Here is a 23,435-nt window from a genome sequence, read left to right on the forward strand (position 1 = left end):
GCGATGTCGGGGGTGGCAGATTAGAGGTTAATAACATTATGTAGGTGTCGGCGATGTCGGGGGTGGCAGATTAGAGGTTAATAACATTATGTAGGTGTCGGCGATGTCGGGGGTGGCAGATTAGGGCTGTTTAGATGTGGGGTTTATGTTAGGGTGTTAGGTTTAAACATAGCTTATTTTTTCCCCCATAGACATCAATGGGGCTGCGTTATGGAGCTTTTCATTCCGCAATCGCAGGTGTTAGGGTTTTTTTTAGCCCGCTCTCCCCATTGATATCTATGGGGAAAGCGAGCACGAGCACGTCAAAACAGCGCTTGTATTTTGTGTGGTATGGAGCACAACGCAACCATATCGCACGCACAAGCCGACTGTTTCAAAACTTGTAATGGCTGCGCTATAGAGGGTAAAATAACGCAACTTTTGTTGAGTTTGTTTCGCACCCTCTATAGCGCAAAACTTGTAATCTACCTGTATGTTTCTATCTCCATCTCACTATATCTATATCTTTCTAGCTATCTGTCAATTTATCAGTCTTTACCACTTTCTTTCTTTCTTTCATCTATCTATGTATCTATATCTATCTATCTATATATCTTTATATATATATATATCAGTCTGTCTCTATCTATCTACCTCACTATCTATTATCTATCTATCTATCTATCCATCTATGTCTGTCAGTTTGTCTATCAATCTATGTATCTATCTCCATTTCACTATATCTGTCTATCTAGCTATCTCTCAATTTATCTGTCTCTAACACTTTCTATCTGTCTGTTTGTCTCTATCTATCTATCTATCTATCTATCCATCTATCTCTAACTCTATCTGTCTGTCTACCTATCTGCAGCTCACTATCTTTATCTGTCTTTCCATCTGTTTATCCACCTATCATCTGCCTATATCCATCTCACTATCTCTACAGAGCTTCACAAATCATATACGGCTAAATTACAAGTTTGCGTTATGGTTTTAACCTTGAAAAAATTGGCAATTTATGCGTAAAAACAGTAATGCAGCCATTTCTAGTTGTGTCGGTAAAGCTATACTGCAAGCATTTTAGCCTGTAACGTCAATCCCGCACTCAAACAAATTACATTTTCGTGTGAGATTTCCATAGCGCCGGTATTACATGTTGTGCGGTGAGGCTAAAATTCTTGCGTTACAGCTTATACCGACACAATCCATATCGCCATCTGAGAGCAGTAGTTATGGATTTTGTGTAACAAAAATGTTTCACAAAACTTATAACTAAAGTGTTACAAAGTACACTAAAACCCATAAACTACCTATTAACCCTTAAACTGAGGCCCTCTCACATAGCAAACACTATATTAAACATATTAACCCCTAAACCACCAGCCCCCCACCAATAGGATCACAGAAATTGGATCATGACGTCACGACCAATCAAATCACTACAAAATCGTCACCACAAAAATATAGGTGTTTGAACTCTAAATATACAAAAGTACATCTCTGAAGTATATCTTCTAACTAAAGTCCATAACCTGAGGCCACCAAAATGTAGGATCAGCTAAAAAATGTTTACTCCGGTAAACCGGAAGTGACATCATGATCATGGGGGCTTAAGATACATTGAACTAAATGGTTGATTATAGACATACTAAACATCAAATACATATATACAAATCTGAAATATAAGACCACTCTGTTTCTAAGTGATATTTTATACACTTTATACATGCTAAATACTCTTTTTAATTTATGGCGAAACCGGAAGTGCACCCCAGAGCCACATCCGGTCACTTAAGTGACACTGTTATTTAAAGGCTCTCAGCTTACCACTTCAGCAGTCTTGATAAAGGCCTTATTTTGGGGCCGAAACGCGTAGACCTGTTGGTAAGCACTATTCTAAGTTTTTAACCACTTTGAGGACTTGTTACGCTATGTTAATCTTTTTTCTACAGGGACATTTCTAGGACATTGGACAAAGAGCTGACCGTTGTTAGGATTCACCTGGGAACTCTCCCCCTCAGGATTCAAGGTTCCTTCATATGATTCCATTTCTAATTTACTGTTATTTGGATTACAACACCCCTTTTGTTCTTCTTTTTTGATCTTTATTAACATTTGTTGAACATCATTTTTGTTTTTTGTTTTTTGTTTTTTCACTGGATTTTTTGATCATTTTTTCACATATATTTTTCTTTTTTGCCTTGTGTCACATCACCCTTTTTTCTACATTTGTCACCCAGTGGTATCAACTCCCCTGTGACTCATTTTTGCACTGCAGTGTTATCAGGACTACTCATTTTTTGTGAATTTTTTGGGTATTTTTGATTATTAGTTGTGAATTGATTATTTTACACACAGTGTTCACAATTTTATTCTCACACTTGGCCGCTCACTTATGCTGTTAAAACATTTGCACATTTATGCCCAGATTATGTTGCACATTTATGTTGCATAAACACTTGTTCTTATTTGTGTATCCACACTCACACGTGGATTTCACAATATCATCATTTTAGTTTTCTCACACCCTTGGATCCAATTGTCATTTGCACATTGTGAGTTTTTCAGAGAGACTCTACCTTACCATTGTTTTTATTCATTAATTTTATTCATTTATTGTTATCAATACTATTTTATTTGTAATAAATCCTTTTTTAGCCTAAGCAGGTATACATCTATTGTTACCAATACAATAAATCCTTTTTTAGCCTTAGCAGGTATACATCTCATCTTTTAGTGTTTATATTTATCCCTTAGCCTGTATTGGCGCTGTACATATTCCTTTATTACTAGTTCTTTCCCTTGGGGGTTGGTTAGACCCTTTTATTTGTATTCAGCTTAAGGGATTGTCTTAGCGCTTGGCTACCACACCTTAGTCTTCACATTGCCCTAAAGAAATCAGCTCTTTTACCTGGAAAAAATACCCCAGTAGTAAAACCCACCACCCAACCAACCCCCCAAAATAAAAAACCTAACTCTAACAAAAACCTAAGCTACCCATTGCCCTGAAAAGGGTGTTTGTATGGGCATTGCTTCTTGATTTTCAAGAAGCAAATCGGCCAATAGGAATGCAGTGGACTGCATTTTGAAAAGGCTCCCTTGCATTGAAGATTCAGTGTACGGCGGTGACCGTATGAAGAGGACGCTCCGCGCTGGATGTCTTCAAGGATGGATCTGCTCTGCGCTGCCGGGATGAAGATAGAAGACGCTGCCGGGATGAAGATAGAAGACGCCACCTGGATGAAGACTTCTCGTCGCCTGGATGAAGACCTCGCCGCCTGGATGAGGATGGATGTCCGGACTTCAGAAACTGTGAGTGGATCTTCGGAGGTTAATGTTATGTTTTGGGGTTTTTTAAATCTTTTAGAGTTAGGTTTTTATTTTGGGGGGTTGGTTGGGTGGTGGGTTTTACTGTTGGGGGGTCTATGTATTTATTTCCAGGTAAAAGAGCTGATTTCTTTAGGGCAATGCCCTACAAAGGGCCCTTTTAAAGGCTATTGGTAGTTTATTGTAGGCTAGGGTTTTTTATTTTGGGTGGATTTTTTATTTTATGGGGCTATTAGATTAGGTGTAATTGTTTTTATTTTTGATAATTTCATTTGTTATTTTTCGTAATTTTAGACTTAATTTTTTTTAGTAATGTTAGTTTTTTTTTATTGTGTAATTTAGTTTTTTTAATTGATAGTTATTTTAATTTTAGTATAATAGTTATGTTAGGTTAATTTATAGTTTAAACTTGCTTTTTTTTAAATTTCACAGGTAAGTTTTTATTTATTTTAAGATAGTTATATTGTAATATTAATATAAAAATAGGGGTTGTTAGGTTTAGGGGTTAATAGTTTAATTTAGTTTTTTGGGATGTGGGGGGCTGGTGGTTTAGGGGTGGTTTAGGGGTTAATAGGTTTATTTAGTGGCAGTGATGTAGGAGGCCAAAGGTTTAGGGGTTAATAAATTTATTATAGTGGCATGGTCGGGGAGCGTCAGAATAGGGGTTAATAACTTTTATTAGTGGCAGTGATGTCAGGGAGTGGCGAAATAGGGGTTATTAACTTTAATTAGTGTTGGCGATGTCGGGGGTGGCAGGTTAGGGGTGCTTAGACTTGGGGTTTATGTTAGGGTGTTAGGTTTAAACATAACTTTTTTTTCCCTATAGACATCAATGCGGTTGCGTTACGGCGATTGCCATCCCGCACTTCAGGTGTTAGTTTTTTTTCTAACATGCTCTCCCCAATGATGTCTATGGGGGAAAGCATGCACAAGCATGTCAAAGCAGCCCTTGGATTTTGTGCGGTATGGAGCTTAACGCCACCATATCACACACACAAGGAGGCTTTACAGAAACTTGTAATGGCAGCGCTATGGAGAGTGCAATAACGCAACTTTTGTTGTTCTTTTCTGACCCTCTATAGCGCAAAACTCGTAATCTAGGTGATATTTTATTGATCTAACTATATGCCCCTATAGAAAAACTGGTATGGCCTAAAGACCTGATTTAAGACATCAGATTAGTTCCATGGATATATACAGTCATGGTCTAAAATATTGGCACCCCTGCATTTCTGTCAGATAATGCACCACTTTGCCCAGAAAAATGGTTGCCATTACAAATGTGTAGGCATTCTCATGTTTACTGCTTTTGTTTGTATGGGTATGACACAAATAAAAAGGGGAGAAAGAAAAAGCCAAATCTGACATATTCCGCGCAAAACTCCAAAAATAGTTTGGACAAAATTATTGGCACCTTCTCAAAATTGTAAGAAACAATTGCATTCCAAGTTTCTGATGCTCCTGTAATTTGTAATTAAACTCACCTGTATCAATTAACAGGTGCTGACAATATAATAATCAAACCGACAACCAGTTAAAATGGTGAAAAATTGACTCAACCTTTCTGTTGTGTGTCTCTGTGTGCCACACTGAGCATGGAGAAGAGAAAGAGCAGCAAAGAATTGTCTGAGGATTTGAGAACAAAAATTGTGGAAAAGCATGGACAATCTCAAGGTTACAAGTCCATCTCCAGAGATCTTAATGTTCCTGTATCCACTGTGCACAACATCGTCAAGATGTTTACAGCTCATGGCACTGTAGCTAATCTCCCTGGATGTGGACAAAAGAGAAAAATTGATCAAAGATTGCAGCGAAGGATTGTTCAAATGGTGGATAAAAAACCTTGATCGGAGGCGGAGCTAGCCATGAACTGACATGGATGTTTCCTGCTGAAGCTCCACATTTGACCTGGCATTGAGGGAGATTATCGCTGGTCCAGACATGTTTGGACTGACAGAACCAAGTGAGAAGTAAGGGGAGAGAATGGGGAACAAGATTTCATAATTTTTTATGCAGAAAGGAGCTGTTTTGACTGAGTTAGAGCCTTCTATCATGATGCACCCCTGCTGTTTTGCCTGTAAACCCCATACCAGCTATTCTTAACATCACAACTAACTGGACTATCTAATGATCAGAGCAGCCATCAGAGGGGCAGAAGAGCCAGCAGAGGTCATTTACAGGTAGACAGAGGGCATGAACATATGTTTAAGGGTTAAAAAGCTGAAATAAAAGCCTTTTAAAAACGGGCCCCTGCTGAATTGCCAGGGAAACCCTGTAGCTATTAAGGCCCTGCCTAAATTTACAGCCTCAGGCCCTTACAATCCTGTTTAGCTACAGAAGATCAAAGATTGGTGTATAGAAACCCTAACTGATGTGTTAAAAGGCTTGGTGTTTGCTGCATTTAACACCTTAATAAGCACACTTACTGGGCCCCTGCATGACTGTATCAGAAACCCCATTTGAAGCACAGCATAGATAATCTCAGCAACAGGAGGAATCTGCTTATAAACACAGAGACTGTCAGTTGATAGGGGATTATTACCTGAATTGTTTTTTTTTTTGTTTTTTTTGGGATAAAAAGCTGAAATAAAAGCCTTTAAAAACGGGCCCCTGCTGAATTGCCAGGGAAACCCTGTAGCTATTAAGGCCCTGCCTAAATTTACAGCCTCAGGCCCTTACAATCCTGTTTAGCTACAGAAGATCACATATTTGTGTATAGAAACCCTAACTGATGTGTTAAAAGGCTTGGTGTTTGCTGCATTTAACAACTTAATAAGCACACTTACTGGGCCCCTGCATGACTGTATCAGAAACCCCATTTGAAGCACAGCATAGATAATCTCAGCAACAGGAAGAATCTGCTTATAAACACAGAGACTGTCATTTGAAAGGGGATTATTACCTGAATCGTTTTTTTTTTTTTTTTTTTTTGTGTTTTTTTTTTTGCATTCATCTCATTGCAATTTAAAGTCTGCAACATCATACTATATATATGCCCTGAATGAACGCCACACCTCTCTCTATAACCTGGTATAGCTACTGTTTATCTGCATCACACTATGGCATCCAGGAGAGTCCCCAGGGTGGACAAGGGTACAAAGCCACATGCTACTTCTAGTTCAAAGATGAACACATTCTTTAAAGCTATACACTCTCCAACTGTGGAGGAAGATGATAATTCACAAATGTCTCAAGAAGAGCAACAGGATCCAATTCCTCCTGACAGAGAATCACCTATAACTAAAGCTGACCTTAAGGATCTCCCGACCAAAGCAGACCTCTCCTCTTTTTTTCAAAAGGTCAGCAAGATGCTGAAAGAGGGTTTAACAGAAATAAAGAAAGAAGTTGCGGATCTGGGAGGCAGAGTGGCCTATTTGGAAGAATTAGAGGAAGAGACTACATCCAACATGGACCTAATCAACAGGAAAATGGAGACCCAGGAATCACAAATTGAATATCTCCAATCCAAGCTAGAAGACCTCGACAACAGGGGTAGGAGACAAAATCTACGCATTCGGGGTGTCTCTGAAAAAATCACGAGCGACACTCTCCCCTCACATCTACAAAACATCTTCAAACAACTATTGAATAATCAGCAGCTACCTGAGGTAGCGATTGACAGGGTGCACAGAGCTTTAAGACCCAAGCCACGGGATGGAGAGCCTCCAAGGGATATAATCCTGAGGTTTCACAGATACACCGATAAAGAAGCAATATTAAATGCTACAAGAAAACAACAATCCTTCACTTTGGATGGTGACACGCTTCAATTTTACGCAGACCTCAGCCCTATCACCTTACAAAACCGCAAAGAAATAAGATTCCTCACGCTTCATCTGAGAGATCACGGTCTACCCTACAGATGGGGATTTCCCTTCAGTTTGAGAGTACTGAAGAACAACAAACTTGTAACATACAGGACACTAGAAGATCTGGACCACTTTTGCCAAACACTGGGCATACCAAAACCTACCCTCCCTTCATTGGAACCTTCGGATATTTCTGACTCACAAAGAAATTCAGCAGCGCCAAAACCTCAATGGACGAAAGCGGCAAAGAAAAGATCTAGAGATGACGCATCAAAACATCGGAAAGGGCCAGCAGATCTAGACCCGAGTTGAGGGATCTTTAGACTATCTATACAGTTCCTTTGGCAGTGAAGGCCTGGCCGGCCGATAAAGATACTTGAGACATTCCTGAGATTAGCCTTAAGCATGATTATTATCATGGTCTTACTTTGGTGCTATGTTTCATTTGCTCCTGAGATAGATTGTTTATGCTATGGTCTTCTCTCTCCCCTTTTCTCCCCTTTAACACTGTTTCTCTCCTTCACAGGTGCCTTTCAACCTCGTTCGGTTGAACTAATTCCCCTATGAACCCCAATATTACTTGGGAAGGTTTTACAGGGAATTTTTGTTATGAAATGTTTTTTGTTTTCAGGTTTCTTGTTTGGTTGTATTGTTTATTGTTTTGTTGTTTATGCCGAAATAATGATACTTTTGTATTGCTTACTTCTGATCCAGGACTAAGAGATGTTTTTGTATACACGTATAAGAGAGTTACTTCCATCCACTATCTAACCACAGGCAGGGGTGGGCCGGACCAACACTTCAATGGTGCCATTTTCTTTGACACTGCGATGGCTGAGTATAGACACTACATGACTGGGCAACTCCTCCGACGTAAGGTAATGAGCTTTATCCCACAACACCAACGTAGGTACACAAATTAAGGAAATTAAACTAATCTCTCAAAACTGTAAGGGCTTAAATTCCCCAACTAAAAGATCCATAGCGCTTAATTGGGGGAGAAAAGAAAAAGCTAACATTATTTTTGTTCAAGAAACCCATTTTGTCACCAACAAAGAACCTACATTCAAATCTAGAGACTTCCCCACTTCGTACCTTCACTCTAACACAGAGAAAAAGAATGGGGTGGGAATATTATTCAATAAAAATACACACTTCCAGCTGTTGGAGAAATTGGTGGATAGGGAAGGTCGCTATATAATACTAGTGGGTATGTTGTTTAATAGACCAATTACCCTGGCTAACATATATGCACCCAACACAGGACAAGCTCACTTTTTGACGACAGTCAGTAACAAACTCCTAGAGATCCAAAAAGGCACACTCCTGTTAGGGGGAGATCTAAATGTAGCATTGTTCCCGACTTTAGATTGTTCACAAGGCCGCAGTATCACTATGTCTAAAACTAGAAATCTAATTCTTAACACATTAAGGGGCCTCACCCTTTTGGACACCTGGCGCACACTTCACCCCACCGCACACAACTATTCATTTTATTCTAATCCAGCCAAATCATACTCACGCATAGACTATTGGTTTATTAACCATAGTAATATGCCATTAGTTACAGACGCTGATATTTCTCCAATAACATGGTCTGACCACTCCTCAATATCGTTGACTCTGACCTGGCCCTCGGTACCAATACACCCGTTTCACTGGAGACTGGATGAGGCTATGCTACATGACCCACTAGTCGTACAACAAACCCAGCAAGCTTTGACAGAGTACTTTCAGCTAAACTGCAACTCCACGACTTGGTTCACACATAAGGCTGTTCTCAGGGGGTCGTTGCTGAAACAGAAAGCTATTAAAAAGCGTTCTTCGCTAGCACAATACAAAACACTACTACAGAAAGTACAAACTGACGAAAATTCACATAAAAGTAATCCCCAGAGACAGGATCTTTTGCAGGCGCTAGCCACATCACGATCCCAGCTAAAAAACTACTTGCATAAGGAGGCATGCATAAAGGCTTTATATCTTAGGAAGATATACTTCCATGGAGGTAACAAATCTGGTACCCTGCTCGCTAGGGCCTTAAAGCGCAAAACATTACACAACTACATTCTCAATATAACAGCAGATGACGGCACGGAAACGTCGGACTCAAATCTGATAGCTAAATCATTCATGACCTACTATGGGAATCTTTACAATCTCCCCTGTAATGAGCGGGTGACGCAAGCAGAATTTTTAGACACTTATATTCAAAGTGCAGATTTGAGTAAGATTCAAAGAGAGGACAAAGAGAGCTTAGACGAACCGATCAAACTACATGAAATACTGAAAGTTATTAATGACCTTCCATCACATAAAAGTCCTGGACCAGACGGGTTTTCAAACAAATATTACAAAACATATAAGGATATCTTAGCGCCACATCTATTAGATTTATATAGGTATATAGATAAGGAAGGACATCTCCCCCCGGAATACTTAGAAGCCCAGATTTCAGTTATTCCCAAACCAGGTAAACCCCCCACGCATCCCGGTAATTACAGGCCCATCTCTTTATTGAACACTGATTTAAAAATCTTTACAAAAATACTGGCTAATAGGTTGAACCGAATACTCCCACAGATTATCCACTCTGATCAGGCTGGCTTTGTGCCTGGTCGAGAGGCCAGGGATAACACCATCAGATCACTTCAATTAATAGATCACGCTAAACATACAAACACGGATATGGTGGTTATTTCCACAGACGCTGAGAAAGCGTTTGATCGCCTAAACTGGGATTTTTTATTTGCTACACTTAGGGAGGTGGGTCTGGGGGAGGGTATGCTTCGTAGAATTCAGAGCCTTTATCATGCACCATCAGCAAAGGTTAGAGTAAATAATATGATGTCCGATCCCTTCATTATCCACAATGGCACAAGGCAGGGTTGTCCGCTTTCCCCTATCTTATTCATAATCAGCATGGACGTCTTAGCACAGAAAATAAGAAATAATCCGCTGGTTTCCGGCATTAAAGTAGGCCCTTTAGATTGTAAACTCTCGCTATACGCAGACGATGTCCTGTTCACGTTATCATCACCCCAGACATCTGTCCCTGAGGTCCTGAAAGTTCTCAAACAATTTGGTGACTTTTCCAATTTCAGGATTAATGAACAAAAGTCAGAAATCTTAAATATCTCCCTCCCACCTCAAGAATTTCAGACCCTGTTACAGTCCTGCACTCTTAAACACCAACCACAAGCGATCAAATATTTGGGGATGTATCTTGCTCCAAACATGAAAGCCCTCCTGGAGCTTAACTTCACTAATCTACTTAATACTATATCGACAGATTTAAAGACTTGGAAGGACCGTCCCTTTTCATGGTGGGGTAGACTCCAAATTTTGAAAATGAATGTACTCCCTAGATTGCTGTACGCGATTCAAGCTGTCCCTATCACCCTACCACAGGGCCTCCTTACTCAGATACAACATGTTTTAGATTCCTTCGTTTGGGGTAGCATAAAACCAAGAGTTAAGAAGGCAACTATGTACAGGTCAGCCAGAGAGGGAGGGTTGGGTCTGCCTAGGATAGAAACCTATTATCATGCCACGGGCTTACAGAGAATCATAGAGTGGCACAGAAATAGGGACTCTAAGGCTTGGATTCCAATAGATTCACATATACTTCACTCCCCCTCTCCGGGAGCTTTATGTTGGATAGCAGGGCAGAATCGACCCCCATGGTTGAAGGCATACCCACTTTTACACCATGTGTTCGAATTATGGGACACTTTGATAAAGAGATTCCCAGGAATATCAACACTCAGATCACCCATGTCCCCAATTTCCCCGAATGCTGAGCTATTAGGGGGGGTAATGTTTGACAGGAATAACCTGAATAATTGGGAGATGGGTTACACGGTTCCCCTATTTAATTTACTCAGTGAGGGCAAACTCAAAAACAGGTTAGACCTTACAGACATCTTAGGTGGAGTTTTTGTTAGGTGGCTAAAATATAACCAAGTTCACCATTTTCTCCATACCCACCCTCTCAAACAGTCACTTACAAGAAATCTCACACCCTTTGAACAGACATGCGCTATGACAAGTTCAGCACATCACACCTTATCATGGGCTAAGAGACTCCTAGTTAATGCACAGAGCTCAAAACTTCCTGATTATATAGAAAGCTGGCATAGGGAATTGAATAAGACTATCACAGAAGCAGAGTGGGTTAAAATTTTTAATAATACAAGAAAATCTTCATCCTCAGCTAGATTTTTAGAGACAAATTACAAACTCCTGACTAGGTGGTACTTGACACCTACCAGACTTAAATGCATTTTCCCTGCCTCGTCAGACCTTTGTTGGAGGGGTTGTGGGGAAAGGGGGACGATGACACACATATGGTGGGCATGTCCTAAATTGTCACCTTTTTGGCAGGGCATACAGAATATCCTAAAAGTCATAATGTGGCGGGGGGATTCCTATCAGCTAGACCCGACAACGGCCCTACTGAATCTGTTACCTAAATGTAAATGTAAATTAAGAACACGACTAATTCAGTTGGCATTGAATTCTGCTAGGTCCTTAGTCGCTAGGCTCTGGAAATCTCAAATCTCCCCGACCCTAAAGGACTGGCACTCTCACATGACAGATACCTTGAGAATGGAAGAAAACGGTTTCTTTAAATCGAATAGGTTAGAATTCTTCCATGATTTAAAATTCATTTGGGATGAAATCCAAAATGATCTGAGGATAGAAGGGGGGAGCTTTACACAAGTTACAGGAGTGACCTAGGAGGAATGACAGGCCTAGTGTTATCTTAGAGAGGTATGGCTGACATGGTCCCACCCCTGCCTGATACCCTAATAATGACCTCTTTAGCTTAGCACTTCTCTCAAAGGTTGATAGTTAAATACAAAGTCGAGGGATACCACTAGATGTGTAGAATATATACAAAGTGATCTTAAATTAAGAAATTTCGGCATAGTTTTGTTGTTGTTTAAGTTATGTTTTGTACATTGGTGTCATTGTCAATCACCATGCATTTATATGGAGTGGGGCTACTGTTATCAAATGGACTTAGACTTATCACGGACAGTCTACCTCTACTATTTCATTTTACTATATGGGAGTTCGTTCTCCTTTCTTTTGGAGACTGATGGTTTCTCCCTCTTTTGTTTCTGTTTAAACTTTTGTATCAACAATGACATCCTTTTGTACCATGCTGCTAAATAATGATAATAAAAATGAATAAATAAAAAAAAAAAAAAAAAAAAAAAAAAAACCTTGATCAACTTCCAGACAAATTCAAACTGACCTTCAGGAACAGGGTACAAATGTGTCAGCTCGCACTATACGTCACCATCTGAATGAAAGGAACGCTATGGTAGGAGACCCAGGAGGACCCCACTGCTGACACAGAAACATAAAAAAGCCAGATTTGAGTTTGCCAAAACTTACATGAGGAAACCAAAATCCTTTTTGGGAGAATTTGCTGTGGACAGACAAAACAAAATTACAGCTTTTTGGTAAAGCCCATCACTGTTTTCAGAAAAAGAAAAGGAGTTTTTAAAGAAAAGAATACAGTCACTACTGTCAAACATGGTGGAGGTTCACTGATCTTTTGGGGTGCTTTGCTGCTTCAGGCACTGGATGTCTTGACTGTGTGCATGGCATTATGAAATCTGAAGACTACCAAAGAATTCTGTGGTATAATGTAGGGCCCAGTGTCAGAAAGTTGGGTCTCCATCAGAAGTCATGGGTCTTACAGCAGCCAATGACCCTGTCAGTGTGCCAGGAATCAGACTGAGACGAGAAGTGCAAAGATAATCACACCTTTATTAATAAAAATAATAATAAAAAGTCCACAAGTCAAACAACAAGCCAGGAGTCAAAGTCAGAGCTGGTAGTCAGACGAACCAAGTCAGGAGCCAAAGCAAATAGTCAGGTGAGTCGAGTCAGGAGCCAAAGCGAGTAGTCAGACGAGCTGGAATCAGGAACAAGGAGAACAGCAGAGTCAGGAACAAGCCAGGGATCAGGAACCAGGAGGGATGTCAGACAGCCAGGTAATACACAGGAACTGGAACTCACAAACAAGTCTGAGAAAATGCAAGGGCAAAGCATACTGAACAGAGGCCCTTTAAATAATAAGTGATGACATCACAATTCTGAGACTGCAACCTTTCTCACACGGATGATGTACACCAGTCTGGCCATAAGAGGGCGTGCAGGAAATAAGCAGCATCACACACTCTGCACCAGACTCAGCAAGAGAGGTGAGTAAAATGGCTGTCAGCAGCACATGGCAAACAAAACAGGGAAAAAACCCTGACTGTACCCTCCCCTTAATGACCCCTCCCCCGCAGGAGGACAAAAGGATTATTTGGGGAAACGGGCATGGAAGGCACAGAGGAGGGCGGGAGCATGAACATCAGAGGAGGAAATACATGAACGCTCCTCAGGACCATCGTAGCCCCTCCAGTGAACCCAACACTGAACTCGGCCCCTGGACATACGAGAGTCAAAATGCTGCTGACCTCATATTCTTCATGGTTGTCAACAGAAATAGGATGGGGACGAGGCAACACAGTGGTTAACCAATTACAAAGCAATGGTTTCAAGAGGGAGAAAGGAAAAACATTGGAGATGCGCATTGCAGGATGAAGGTCAAGAGCGTAGGCCACAGGATTGAACCATTGGAGTATTCGAAAAGGACCAGCATAATGGGGAGCCAGTTTATTGGAAGTCACACAAAGATTCAGGTTGTGGGAGGACAGCCAAACCCTCTCACCAACCTGGTAGGAAGGCGTGGGCAGACGCCTACGATCAGCCTGGAACTTTTGGCACTGCATAGAACGATGAAGGCAATCCTGAATCTGCACCCACGTGCCGGAGATGCTCCTCCAAAGCCGGAATACCTTGAGACATGAATAAATCAGGCAACAAGGATGGTTGAAACCCATAATTCGCCATGAATGGGGATAACTGGGAGGAAGCATTAATAGCACTATTACGAGCAAACTCTGCCCAAGGTAACAGTTCAGAATAATTATTGTGGTGATCTTAGACATAGCAACGGAGGAATTGTTCCAGAGCTTTATTAGACCGTTCCACAGCCCCATTTGATTGAGGGTGATATGCTGAGGAGAAGGAAAGCTGGATTTCCATTTGAGCACAAAAGAAATGCCAAAATCTGGAAGACAAACTGGCTACCCTGGTTTGACACTATCTCCTTGGGTAACCCATGTAAACGGAAGACCTCCCGGGCAAAATTTGAAGCAAGCTCCTGAGCGGTCGGCAGCTTCTTCAAGGGAATGCAATGTGACAATTTTGAAAAACCGTCACCCACCATAAGGATAACAGTATTGCCATTGGAAACAGGAAGCTCGACAATGAAGTCCATGGAAAGTTGTGTCCAAAATTGCTCACCATTACCAATAGGTTGAAGAAGACCCACAGGAAGACGTCGAGGAGTTTTATTCTGTGCACAAACTGAGCAGGAGGCAACATACGCAGCAACGAATACCTGGCCACCAGAATTGTCGAATGACAGACCAAATCATTTGCTTCTTGCCCGGATGACCTGTGGCTTTAGGATAGTGGTAAGTGTGCAAAGGTTTAGTTTAAAGATTCTCAGGAACAAAACTCTTACCACTAGGTTTCTTAGGAGGTGCATTGGTTTGTGCAGTCAGGATCTCCTCCCCCAAGGGAGAAGTCAAATTAGTATGTATGGTAGCCAAAATATGGTCAGGAGGTATAACTGGAGTAGGTACAGACTCCTCCTTGGACAGAGGTGAAAATTGTCGAGAGAGGGCATCAGCCCTAACATTCTTACTACCAGGCAGGTAGGAGACCACATAATTAAACCGAGACAAAAATAGCTCCCATCTGGCCTGTCGAGGCGACAAACATTTTGCTTAAGATAGATAAGTTAAATTCTTGTGGTCAGTAAGAATGAGCACTAGTACGCTAGTACCCTTGAGAAGATGCCTCCATTCCTTGAGTGCTAAAATTATGGCCAGTAATTTCCTGTCGCCAATTTCATAATTGCACTTCGCTGGAGACAATGTCTTAGAGAAGAAACCGCACGGATGCAAGGAACCGTCAGGCGTAGGACGTTGAGACAAGAGGGCACCTACTCCAGTCTCAGATGCATCAACCTCAAGAATGAAAGGCAGGACAGGGTTAGGATGAGCCAGAACTAGAGCGGCAGCAAAGGCAGTCTTAAAACTATCAAAGGCCTTAATGGCAGTAGGTGACCAATGGAATGGATCATTCCCTTTACGGATCATGTCTGTGATAGGTTTTACCAAGGAAGAAAAGTTTTTAATAAACTTTCTATAGTAATTGGCGAAGCCCAAAAAACTTTGAATAGACTGAAGACCAAATGGGCGAGGCCACTGCAGAACTGCAGACAACTTGTCAGGATCCATGGAGAACCCTGCAACGGAGATAACATAACCTAGGAAGGTTACTTGAGTCTGATGGAACATTTCTCGAGTTTACAAAACAGGCCATTCTCACGTAGTCTCTGAAGAACCCGTGTAACATCAGAACGATGAGCCTCAAGTGTGGGTGAGTGTATGAGGATGTTGTCTAAGTATACCACAACACACTGTTGCAACATATCTCGTTTGACATCATTAATAAATTCCTGGAAAACAGCAGGAGCATTACATAGGCCAAAGGGCATTACAAGATATTCATAATGCCCGCTACTGGTGTTAAATGCTGTTTTCCATTCTTGGCCTTCCTTGATCCTTACAAGATTGTACGCTCCTCTCAAATCAAGTTTAGTAAAGACTGTAGCTCCCTTGAGGCAGTCAAAGAGTTCCGTAATAAGCGGAATAGGGTAAGCATTCTTAATGGTAATACGATTAAGACCCCTATAATCGATGCATGATCTTAACTCACTACCCTTTTTCTTCACAAAGAAGAAGCCAGCCCCTGCAGGAGAGCAGGATTTGTGGATGATCCCCTGCAACAGAGCATCAGCAACATACTTCTCCATAGCACAATTCTCCGCAGACAGAGGGTAATCCTGGCCCCGAGGAGGAATGGCTCTGAGTTGCAGGTCTATGGCACAATCGTAAGACCGGTGAGGAGGCAACGTACCGGCACACACCTTGTCAAAAACTTTTAGGAACTCTTGGTACTCCTCTGGCAATTGAGATACAGAAGACGTACACAAGACTTTAACTGGATTTTGAAGACAAGTGGAAATACATTGCAGAGACCATGACAAAATTTTGGACCTGTGCCAGTCGAGACTGGGATTGTGCTTTTGGAGCTAGGGATAAACCAGAACAAATGGAAAATGTGGAGAGTTTATCACCTGGAACTGGAGGGTTTCAAAATGGAGAGCAGAGGAGGAGCGAGCCAGAAAATCAAATACCCTTCGAAAGGAGGCCACAAATTCAAGGTAATTTGAAATCACAGGTTTATTAGTCTCCCACAAGGGATTAGCCCAGGCAAAAGCTGTGTCAGAGAGTAACGAGATGAGAAATCCCACATTAGCTCTGTCAGAGGTAAACGCCTGAGGTAACATCTCAAAGTAAATGCCCACCTGGTTCAAAAACCCTCTGCACTGAATAGAATTGACTCAATATCGCTGAGGTAGAGGTGCAGAACCGGACATGCTCCTGGTAGGACTAGGTACAGCAGTGGAAACAGGAGCAGCCATAACTTGCGGAACACTTTGGCCCAAATGTGCCGTGCGAGTCAGCAGGGTTTGCAGGGCTAGTGCAAATTGATCCAAGCGGTGATCCTGTTCATCCATCCTGGAAATTATGGTAGGTAAAGGTGGATTATTAGCACCATCAGGATTCATGGCCATTGCATAATGTCAGGGTGTCAGGAATCAGACTAAGATGAGAAGTGCAAAGATAAGCACACCTTTATTAATAACAAAAAAAATAAAAGTCAGAGGCGAGTCAGAAGCCAAAGCAAGTAGTCAGATGAGCCAGAATCAGGAACAAGGAGAACAGCAAAGTCAGGAACAAGCCAGGGATTAAGAACCAGGAGGGACGTCAGACAGCCAGGTAATACACAGGAACTGGAACTCACAAACATTTCTGAGACAATGCAAGGGCAAAGCATACTGAACAGAGGCCCTTTAAATAATAAGTGATGACATCACAATTCTGAGACTGCAACCTGTCTCACACGGATGATGTACACCAGTCTGGCCATAAGAGGTTGTGCAGGAAATGAGCAGCATCACACACTCTGCAATAGACTCAGCAAGAGAGGTGAGTAAAATGGCTGCCAGCAGCACATGGCAAATAAAGCAGGGAAAAAACCCTGACAGACCCAAAGCATGCGTTAAAAAGCACCCAGAAAATGTTTAAGACAAAGCGCTGGAGAGTACTGAACTGGCCAGCAATGAGTCCAGATTTCAATCCCATAGAGCACATGTGGAGAGATCTCAAAACAGCAGTTTGGAAGAGGAATCCTTCCAATCTGAGAGACCTGGAGAGCTGGCGAAAGAGGAGTGGTCCAATATTCCAGTAGAGAGGTGTAAGAAACTTATTAATGGTTACAGGAAGCAATTGATTGTTTTCAGTTATTTTTTCCAAAAGGTGTGCTCCAAATATTAAATTGAGGGTGCCAATAATTTTGTTCAGTCCATTTTTGGAGTGTTGCATGGAATGTGTCAGATTTGGCTTTTTTTCTCCACTTTTTTTGTGTCATACTAATACAAACAAAATAAATAAACACGGGGGGCGTGTCTAACCACCGACCATGATGGCTGCCTTTTCTAAATCGGTTGAACACTGAAGTCAATAAATCTGCTGTTTATTGCTTCCCTAAGTGCCAATCCAAGTTTACTTTTACGGGATTAGTGAGAGTAAATACTCGAGCAACTGATTATGACACCAAGTATTCATATCTTTAGCCTGGCAGACCACTAATGAGGAGATACGCAGCAGAGGCCTTCTAACGGCCTGAATCTACTCTCACCCCTCCATATTCCTGAAGTGTCAGGCAGTGCAGCTATATATGCTGAACTGAATGTGCTAAAGAACGAGCTTTTAATTTTCGAGCTTTCGATTTATGGCCATTACTTTTTTGGTAACTGCATCAAGACCTGCCTTTCTAGTCTATAAACTGACTAAGTCCTCCTCAACATAGCAGGAAGCTATGTTGCATAGTGAAGAGCCACGTGGAAGCAGCACCGTACAGATCTGTGAACGTATAACCCTATGGGAGCCGAGGTTGGAACAGATGATTGTAACACATTTTGAGAGTCTTGAACAGCAGCTGCACCAGGCTTTCATAACTATGCCACCTGATGATAATAAGCCACATTATATTGAGTATTCTCCGCCATTAGCGATCATCTATGCCACTAATGCTTTTGAGAGAGTGCCCAGGGATTGTGAGACTTATAAATCCCTTGATACATGGGAGGTAGCTGAAGACAGCAGAGTCATGAGAGCCTCTTCTCAATCAGTAGGAGAGGAAACTGGTAAACAGGGCACACACAGCTCAGGTGAAATCCCGCATAAACCAAAGACTTACCCCGGGATGGATGTCTCAAGATCTACTTATCTTCAGCCTTGTGGGGATCGACGGATGCAGCGCTTGGTGTCCATGCAGAAGGAGATGCTGGTTTGTGCTGCCGGCTCAGATGAGAGAACGGAGAGTGCCTGTCCTGCAGGACTGATAGCCGCATGGTTGTCCAAAACATTTCCTAACAGCACAGAGCGTCAAATCCAGAGTAGGCTAAATAAATGTGTGAGCCTATAACAAGATCGAGTTGATTCGATCCGTACATCAGAACTCTCCGGTGTTTCACTGCTGCCTAATTATGGAAACCCCATATATGTTGTATGGTAACCTTTGTTAATGTTGTTCTTTCCCAATCTACTTGTATAAACTATATACTTCACTCGGGCTAAGTCCTTTAGAGGCTAGCTGACCAACAATATGTATATTACTGAAGTTGTATATAAGAGCTACTCTCTATTAGATAACTGTATACACTGGAGTTAGTTTCTCCAATAAAGCTCCTTACTATTTCCATAGATTTAAACAATTTCAATATCAGATTACCGCTGTAAGTAAACCTTAACCTTTAGAGGTGATTAATACAATTTAACCAATTATGGGCAATATATGATGGTGTAATGGAGCTTAAAACATAGATGATGACATCCCACAGTCTGCGGCCGGGACGGTGGGATTGAGGGCTACATTTTGTGTTAACTAGGTTGCAAATTCTTCTACCCTATATGAGTTAAGCCATACTGAACCACAATATATGACACTAGAATCAGTAAGCTCTGAGCTATAGTCCGGTTCACACCATTGTACATAAGAAACAGTTTCAGTGGTATATTTAATATTTTTTCAAGGCCCTGAACTTTTGCCATAAAATTATCCCAGAAGCTACTCTCATAAATCTAGTTGATAAACACAGGGATCCCCCTGCACTATCAGATAGCCCCTCTGACATTAAGAGGTGATTTAACATACTCAAAGCTAAAGCTTATTATCCTTAATCATCTCTGATCCATGTGGACTTTAGTACATTATTAGTTTCCAGCCTAAGCCGGATTTTCTAACCAGGGTAATAAAGCTATTACACCCAAGTGGTTTACATAGGGATATAACCTAGGGAAACTTAGGATCAAGGTTTATGTTTACTCTCAAGGATGTCATAATACCATCTTGCAATACTGAAGCGGTAATGGTTGTGATTTCTTGTCTGTAGTATGCACATCTATAAAGACCACTGCTTAACTTAGGTCCCCTGGACATTAAAATTGAGGCTTTCCAGAGATACAAGCAGGAGTAGTTGTTGGTGTCAGTTTATACCAGATGCACTTATATTATTATGGTACAATGGATATATTCCAATTACATTGTTTTATATTTGCTTGTCAGATTAAGTTTATATATATATATGACCTATGTCCTATAAATTCAGATGACAGAGTCATCATTTATGATCCATGAGTGGGCAATATTTGTTAGATATTTATGAAAAATATAAAATCAGAGGTTTTCCTTAGGGACTCAAGAGTAGTCTCCTAGTGAACATGATAACCCTTTGTATTTTTGTGTAAATAGTAGTACTAAGAGGTCCAAAAGAGGCCTCACGTTACTAGTAGAGGGTTTATATTGTTAGCAAGGCATACGTTATGCTACATTTTCCAATATTGTCAGTCACACACAACCTGTTTATTTTGTAGAGATGTATTCATAATATGACTGAAAGTAATTTTGTTGTCTAATTTTTACTGACATGCCTGATGTTTATGTCTTGATTTATACCTCAATAAAAAGTATATAATAAATAAATAAATAAATAAATAAACATGAGAATTCCTAAACATTTGTAATTGCAACAATTTTCTGGGCGTAGCGGTGCATTATCTGACAGAAATGCAGGGGTGCCAATATTTTTAGCCATGTTTAGAGTTTTTTGTTTGGTAAATTGTGTATCTGATTCCTCATTATTTGCTGACAGCTTGTGAAGCATTGATCTATGCATGTATTTTGCTGAAATTCAATCCTTAACAGTTATATAGAGTGGGCAGAACTATAGATCACTTTTGTCAGTAACCACTTTGCTCCAGGGTTTTAAAACAGCTAATGGTAGTAAACGTATATACATGTTTGTGTATGCTGTGCAGTATGTATTGCTCAGTTGTATGTTTTGTGTGTTGTGTGTACATGTAAGTGTTGCTGTGTGTGTGAGTGTGTATACATATATATGTATATGCTGTGTGGTATGCTGTGTATTGTGTGTACATGTATATATGTATGCTGTGTCTTGTGTGTATGTGTATACATATATATCTGTTTGCTGTGCCATGTGTGGGCATGTACAGTATATGTGTATGCTGTGTAGTGTAGGTGTATGAATGTGTGTGTATTGGTATGCTGTGTAGTGTGTGTGTTTGTGTATGCTGTTTAGTGTGTGTTAATGTGTGTTTACATGTATATGTGTATGCTGTGTGTCTGCATGAGTGGACATGGGCCCATGTTACAACAAGATAATCTGCCACATTGCCCCTCTCAATGTTGGGCTCTGGATCCGTCCCTGCTAGTAAAAAACTTTGCAATTTTAATTATTTATTTTGTTCCCTTTTCCTGAAATTAAATTCTAAAAAAAGAGGACTTTTCAATTCCTGTTAGAAGTGGAACTAAAGACCCCGAAATTCTAAATTCCATACAGTCATTGGCGACGATTTATCAAAGCTTCAACTGATAATGCACTGGAAGTCCACGCCAAATTTGACGCAAATTTGATCCGCCGTAGTAAACAAAGTGCCAAGATCGCCAAATGTTGAAATGTGTGACGCGATATCAATCCAACGCAGATCGATGCTTGTGTTATTCGAGCGGAATACTGATCCTCCGTCGTCACATTCAACTCCATTTGACCCTCTTGCCAATTTATCAAACATTCAACAGGTACACTTGTATCAATTCTGACGCAGCATACCTATAATTCAAACCGACACCCTTGAGGCCTCAAATGCCTTAGAAATCAATGGGAGTCTGAAAACACGGAAAGGTTATGTTCGATGCTGCAAGAGAATGAAGCATATTAGATATTAAAAGTAAATTGGAAACTTTATTAAAATTGTATACTCTTTCTAAATTAAACAATATTATTGTTCCAAATTTGGTGCAAATTATTGCTCCAAATTTGGTGCACTAATAGATATAGGGATAACAATGAAATACATTACTACTTATGGATTATGTTACATCTTTGTCTCTCATTACAAAGCAAGGGGACAATATTATTGCTCCAAATTTGGTGCAAAAAGTGTTGCATCAAATTTAGTGCTAAGTATTGCTCTAAATTTGGTGCACTAGTAGATATAGAGATAAAAATGAAATAAATACATAATATAGCTAACTTCCTTTTTTTTTTGTTGGATAAATCTGTTTGCACCATGTTTAAGGCATGTAATACAAGTCCCACTCTCCACTTCGCACCAAATTTGATGCACAACTTTTCGCAATACTCAAAAACTTCCCACAAACTAGTGAAATTTTCCACCATTTTTGATTAGGAAATGCATAATGAAATGATTTATGACATCAGCCAATCTATTTAAGTATACATTTTATACTATCACTAATGAATCAAATTGCTCGATACTTGTGTCATTGATCACTCATCAGAACTTGTAAGTGCCATTTGTTACATTGTGTATTATACTTTTGAAAGTATGTATATGTGAAATTAGTATAGAAGTTAAACATTGATGATAACATTAGGACACACAGTGTAATATTTTAGACAATGATTTTAAAATTTTAATGATGTTTGATTCAATATAATATTAAGCTTATAGCTCAAAGGGATAGTCAACCTAACATTAAACTGTCGTGAATCAGATACATAAGAATTTAAAATCACCACTTTACTGTCATGCTATTTTCAGTGTTTTTCTTCCTTCTCTTGAAATTAATTTTTATTAAAAAATGTAATCTTATATGCCAGCTCATTTTTTAACACCTGTGTAGGGATGGTGTTTAAAACTAGACTGCAATCAGGAGGGGTTACACAGGAGCAGAGAAAAAACTGGCCCAGCTCTTTAAATATCCATTGGTTGCAAATAAATAATATGATACCCTGATTACATGTTATATTTACGATTATTCCTGCTCAAAATAATAATAAATGTACACTATATACATGTAGTGGTATACATAAAGACAGAGATATAAAATACAAAATTGTTTAGAACAAAAAAAGGAATTTAGGGACATGTAAATATGTTTGCAAAAGATTTTTGACATACCACACACACACATACAAGTATGTGGAAATATACAGTATATGTACAAATTCTAGCATTAATAATCATTATAAAAAACAAAAAAACATGAGATAGGCATATCATGATTTATAGAAATACAAATACACATTCATTTATGTGAAAATATAATTTATCATGAAAATATTAATATTTCACATTCCAATGTTCTTCACATAGCAGAATATGTTCTATTTATTCATAAATACATATTTCAACATGTCTGATGTTTCTTTGGTAAAATATGTATCTATACCTATATAGATGATTATATTTAGGTATAGTTTATTTTATATATATATATATATATACACACAATATATATGTATATAAATATTTATTTAAAAATACTTAGAACATATTCCCCTATGTGAAGAACATTGGAATGTGAAATATTTACAGTATATAAATAGTTAAACACTTTATTAACTATCGGCTAGATTATGAGTTTTGCGGTAAGAGCAGCTCGGTACTAACTTGCAAGTTATTTCCACCGCTCACCTCCCTATAGCGCTGCTATTACAGGTTTTCATAAACCCGGTGTTAGCAGGCAATATGTGAGCGTTGAGAAAAATTGAGCTCC

Source organism: Bombina bombina, chromosome 5 (assembly GCF_027579735.1).
Source record: "Bombina bombina isolate aBomBom1 chromosome 5, aBomBom1.pri, whole genome shotgun sequence".
Lineage (NCBI taxonomy): Eukaryota > Metazoa > Chordata > Amphibia > Anura > Bombinatoridae > Bombina > Bombina bombina.